The sequence below is a fragment of the Coenobita brevimanus genome, chromosome 105, assembly GCF_032717465.1.
Source record: "Coenobita brevimanus isolate Jiangsu-jjx chromosome 105, ASM3271746v2, whole genome shotgun sequence".
NCBI lineage: Eukaryota > Metazoa > Arthropoda > Malacostraca > Decapoda > Coenobitidae > Coenobita > Coenobita brevimanus.
Genome location: NC_137058.1, coordinates 15,651,192 through 15,657,751, shown reverse-complemented (window position 1 = coordinate 15,657,751; position 6,560 = coordinate 15,651,192).

The following is a 6,560-nucleotide window of genomic DNA, read 5'->3' as shown; positions in this document are numbered from 1 at the left end:
GCTTACCGAGATATCCAGATAGCCTATAGATCTTTTCCATGTGACGTCACGAGTCAAATGACTTTTGTTTTCGACGCGACACTGGACGGCAAACTGTCGGACGCTAGACAGAGCGAATTGCAGATTCCACAATGGTATTCCACCATTGTACCTTCGGCTGTAAGACAAGATAGAAAACTGGAAGTGGGACAAACTCCTATCGGTTTCTAGCCAATGAGAAAAGGCAACAGACGTGAATAACTGCCGTGAAGAGGAAGAATTCAGAATTGGCTGCCGACGGCCTACATCCGGCTCTGTAGCAGGCATTTCATGTCCATTGAGCCGGTGATTTGTGAAGAGATACGTGCATATTTATCGTTGTTACTATAGCAGTTGCATATGTCCTGGGATATCTTAATTATGTTAATGTCACAGAGTACAAGACCCACCTGGCCATGTGTGTCCATGGGAAAAGAGAAGGAGAGTCTATATGACAGGCCGTGGTTTCGTATTATTCCAGAGTTTCACCAAAATGAAGTCGGACATAAACTATATTCTCCATAGCAGTGATGATCAAGAATGTTAGATGCATAAGTGTAACTGATTATACTACAGGTTAGGTCATACTTTAGGTTAGGTAAAGTTAGGGTAAACCTTAAATTTTTATTTTTTCAATGTTTTTCAGTGTAATTCAATTGAAACTGATATCTGTGTCGCGGTGGATAATTATGAAACTGATATCTATGTCATGGTGGATCATTTTAATAGCAGTGCAGTACAGAACACTGTTCAACACTTCAGTATAAAACTGTTCTATACCACTGTGAGTCTGTGTGCCAACCTATTTTTCAATTACAATTGATGCATAATTACTAGTACAACTATGTATAATTTTCTGTTTTATTTAGAAACGAATGTTGCTCCATTGAATGTCAAACTGCCAATACATGCTCCAGCTAAATATACATTTTCCGCTGAGTATAAAAATACTTTAATTACAAACGAGAGGATAAGTACTGTACTTCTTTCAACATCCCTTTGTATTATCCTTTCAAAATATGTACTAAGACTTTTTAACGTACAGTGTAAAATCATTAAAACTCTACCGTTGAAGCCTTTAAGTTTTATGTTGTGGTATTCATCAGCATGAAATAAATTACCTTAATTTAAATTTGTGCGAATGTTTTGTTCCAATAGTATTATAAAAGTTAACCAACAGTAATATTGACAGTTTTCGCATATACTGTCAATCAAGATTTATATGTAAAACTATTTTAAACATATAAGGGCTGTGTGTATGTATCTAGGCCTATAATTACTGGAATTTCCAAAGTATGTAATTTTTTTGGTTAATTTCCAGAATTACACCCAACTCACATTGAAGCTTAAAATATTCATTCTTCAGTATCTACTGTGATCAATATGAATCTTACAATCATTTCTGTCGGAAATTACTTTTTTTAATAACAAACCAAGCTAACCCAACCAACCTAACCTAACCTGACCTAGGACCTAACTTGAAGATTAAGAAGAGAAGGTATGGTAACTGTAGTAGGCCAACAGGCCCATGCTAGTCTGCTTCCACAGGAGTGTGACTAATCTATCCTGCCTACAATAGCCCATGCAGGCCCACGCTAGGCAGCTCTCACAAGAGTGTGACTAATCTACCCTGCCTACAGTAGTCCATGCAGGCCCATGCTAGGCAGCTGTCACGAAAGTGTGGCTACAAGAATGAAAAATTTTATATGCAACCTATGCCTGTCATATGCTTATCTAACTTATGCTTGAAACCTTCTAAAGAAGGGGCAGCAACTGCATCACTGGGTAACCTATTCCATTCGTCAACTAATCGATTCCCGGTCAATGTATATACAGTAATCCCTCCCCCCTTGGCCCCACGTCAATAATTTACTGATTACCAGGACGATTTACATGTACTGTATGTCAATTCAAGTGAGATATATTACACATATTGACCTTGAGGGATGCCCCGGTGAACTTTGACGGGGTGTTAACCAAATAGTGATAGGGATCGCCATATCTGAGATGTGGTTTCGGTCCCCAGTACTTGTAACTAGTGAATTTCTCCCTAGATATGGTGTAAGTGTCTAGCCCCAAACACTTTATCTTGTTCCTGTACAGATCTTGGTGGCGTTGATCCAGATTTCAGCATATATCAGACAGTTCAATCTCTGACAGCCCTGTCTGGACAGCCATTACTGCAAGGAGTTTGCCATCCAATATGGAGTCGTAAACAAAACCACGTGATTTCTGTGACGTCACTGGAAAAGGTAGGATAATTATGAGAACAAGTTGCACACTGGCAAATATGTATTCTGATAATGGGGGGAGGAGGAATGACTTCTGAGAGGACCGCTGCAGAAAGAAGTGAACTGATGCAAGCTGCTTGTATATAGACTTTATTACAGTAGACAATATATAAAATTAGGTGGCACGAGAACAAGCAAAGTAGCATAGTTTGATACCTGTAGCCAGATCTAATGCCAATTTCGTTAGCGGAGTTAATGATCAATGATAATAACGGCCATACTGACAACATATGACCAGCATATAATTTACCTAATGATGGCACTATCATGAGCCCAAAATTCGTAATGCAAGATGTTTATTACACTTTTCCATGAATTTACTATTACTGCAGTTTTATACAACACAACTAGGTGGTGTTAAGTAACAGAAGTAGAAGGTTGAGAAGAAAGATAATGTAGGTAAGTAGGAGTCAAGTGGCAGAATAAGTAACAAAGTAATTAAAGGTTTAGTAGACGTATGTAGGCAGATGAGCACTTAGGTTCCACTGATCTGAAGACGGTACCTCCGTTTCTAGGCATCCCCCCCCTCTACTCATTGCTGCCACCCTCCCCCCCCCCCTCGTCTTCTCCCTTTTCTTTTCAGACCGCTCACATGTCCCATTTTCGTTGCTTCTCCTAACCTAACCCATCTCATATACAATCGTATTTCCTCTCTTACCTGATAGATCCTCTTCTTACTTAATGATGTACTTTGTACATGTTTACAAAGTATCCTCATCAGTTCAAAGGAAAGTAAAAATGTAAATATTTAAGAGGTGGTCCCACATATTCTTGAGGTATCCCATGTCTCTATAAGTTGACGTGAAAATGTCTACATTTTGGCGTATTTCCATGATAAGGCTCCATTACGAATTTTTAGCAAATAATGCACAGTTGCCCGCAGAATTTGTGTTCATCCTTTTGCCCTTCAGTAGTTCATAACATTAGTCACATCTTTGGTTTAGTTGTGAAATGTGTAATAAACAAAGTAAACCATAATGACTTTGAGCACCTTTACCAAAATATTATAATGTTAGATGTATTGATCGTCAGGAAGAGTAGGATCGGAATTCCTCTATGGAACTATATATATATATATATATATATATATATATATATATATATATATATATATATATATATATATATATATATATCTAGCCTGTTGATGGAAATGACGTTCACTTTATCTACACTAAATATGATAATTGGCATGTGAATGATTTTTTTTTTTATATATCTGATTTCTTACCCCTGTAGTAAGATTACTTCTTTCACTTTATTCCTGTTAACGGAAGACGATATTACTCATTCTTCTTTTATGCAAGGAAGAAGTAACCAAAGGCCAGAAACCCGAAAATTTGTTACTTCCAAGAAAAAAGTAAAAACAAAATAACAGAGAACCAAATTCAAGATCCATTCTTTTCAAGATCACTGGACACTTTGCGTTTAATCCCTGGCGTGCTCATCACCTCGTATGAGGCTATATGCAGGCCATCCCTGGCCATGCAGATCACCTCATATGAGGCGATGGGTCTAGGTGCCATAATTTCAAGCATGAGGAAGCATCAGTGGTTTCCATGGGAACGTTGTCTCCCTCCACACTATCAGAGCTGTTGCCAAACCCTGCCACATTGCAGTTGCCAAATACCACATATTTAGTCATTCAAATATGCATGCCACCCGTGGCCTCGCTGATTACCTCATATGCAGGCCATCCTTGGCTTGGCTGATTGCGTCATAGGAGGCGATGGGTCTCAGTGCCATAATTTCATGCATGAGGAAGCATCAGTGGTTTCCATGGGAATGTTGAGTCTCCCTCTACACCATCAGAGCTGGTGCCAACCCCCGCCATGCCACAGTTGCCAAATACCGCATATTTAGTATTTCAGGTCTTGTTTCTAGCCCAGCATTGGCAGATTCATGCCCGCGTACCCCCCACGGTGCTGGCGACTTACTGCCCCCCTCACGCCCTTTGAAGAGGGGTAGATTACAAAAAGAAGAGGGTGATGAGTTCAAACTCAGAAACACTTGATCTGATGACAAAAAGTCAACTTAATATTAAAATAAAAAGTCCAAAAAAATTACTCAGGGAATGTAATAGGGTTGATATGAATTAACGTGGTGGAGGTTAAAAGACTGGAGATTATAGGTAATAGGAAATACAGACAGAGGAAGACAATTCCAGAGCTGACCTATGGCCTACATGGATGGCTGGAGGTAACAATTAATGCTTGCATTTGGGATTTGGATAGAAAAGGGATGAGAGTTTGTTGCTAGACGTGTGCTATATGCCCACCATACTTATGGAGGGATGCAAACAGACAGTTCAGAGCAGCGATAGAAAAGAGATACAGATGCAACAGTGCAGCAGGGAGACAGTAAGAGGAGAATTATTGAGATGAGAAGGTTTTTGCTCCACCTTGTTAAGAACTGAATGTAGGGAGGCTCCCCACACATAAGAGTTGCAATATACACAGGGGCGAGTAAAACCCCTGTATAAAGTCAATAACTGTGCGAGGGAAAAACAAGGCATGGAGTGGGGTTAATGCATCTAATCTCTTGGAAGGAGGTTTTAAGAGAGAAAATATGATCTTTCCAAGATAAATCACGAGAGAATGAAACCCCGAGTGTGTTCAATGATGATGCAAGACTGAGTTGGACGTAGTTAAAAATTAGAGGATAATCCTACGGAAGATTCTGATGGGTCAAAAGATGTAAGAACTGAGTTTTTGATGCATAAAAAACAACAGGATCACTTTTTCCCCAGTCATTGATGTAAACCAAGAGAGGCATTAGGTGTACCTTTGCATTATCCCTTGTTTGTAGAAATAACTGATGAGATGGATGCTGCAAGAAGCAAATGGAATGATGAAGGGTGGAGTCATCTGCCCATGAGTGGATAGGGTTAAATGTACAGCTTAAAAGGCCATTGATCAATAGAAAGAAGTGAGTTGAGGATTGGACAGAACCCTGGGGAACACCACTACTGAACGGTGGCCATCTACAACAGCAGCTAAAAAAAAAAAAATGAAAGAAAACTAGAGAAAAAGACACAGACAGAAGGGCAGAAACTATATGAGGGCAGTTTGGATATTAAATATTTATTTCAGACTCGATCGAAAGCCTTTGAGATGTTAAGTGCAATGGCAATGCTTTCCCCAAAGTTCCGAAAAGAGGATGACCAGGAGTCTGAATGAAAGATGAGAAGATCGCCAGTGGAGCATCCCCGGTTGAACCCATACTGGCGATCGGAAATGTAACAATAGGAATGGTGCTTTATTTATTTATTTATTTTTTTTTTTTTGCTAAGAATAGTTTAAAACCATTAGAAATACAGGATGTTTAAGGACTGGGTGATAGAGGGTTGAGAATGTTCATCTTTGGGACAGGCTTAATGAGAGAAAACTTCCAACAAGAAGGAAAAGTACAAATTGGCAGACAAAGGCGAAAGACCTTACCTAGGCACGGTTTTAGCACACAAGCGCAGTTCTTAAGGACAAGAGGAAAGACCCTATGAGGCCCATATGCCTTGCAAGTATTGGCGCCAGTGACTGCAGAAAGTACATCAACTGAAGAAATTATTATGTCATTTATTAGGATGTCAGTGGAAGGAAGCGATGGAAAACAGCACCAGAATCATCTAAGGTGGAATTAGACGAGAAAGTCTAAGTAAAGAGTTCTTCTTTTTCAGTAAAAGAAACAGCAACAGAGCAATCAGAGCAAAATAGAGGAATGAAGGCTGAGGATAAAGTTTCTAGAAAGGTTTTTGGCAAGGTGCCACAGGGGGCAGGAGGAACTTCAGTCAGAGTCCAGAGCATTTAGTATGAATGAAATTATTTTTGGCAAAGCGAAGAACGCACAGTTCCGGGTAAAGGCATAAATGGGAAGAGTTTCAGAGGTGGGTTGATTCCGGTACCTTTTTTAGCCCGTATCCCTGTTGTGGACAGCATTTGAACAAGCATGATTAAACCCATTTTTTTTTTCATTAGTCACAGAAGAAGAGACAGGAATGTATGCTTCCTTGACCCAGAAAATAACCTCTATAATGTGCGAGGCACACTCAGATGGTTCGTGGCCATGGAAGCAATAATTATTCCAGTGAAATCAAAGAAGTGCTGCCTGAGGGCCTCCCAGTCAGAAGCTTCAAAGTCCCATTGCCACTTTTCAGGAAGATCCGCAAGTGATAAGTTTGTGATCAGAGAAGCCCTATGGAGAGAAAAAAATTAACAACTTAAGCAGAAGGATTAGCTGCAAGGAAAAGCCCAAGTA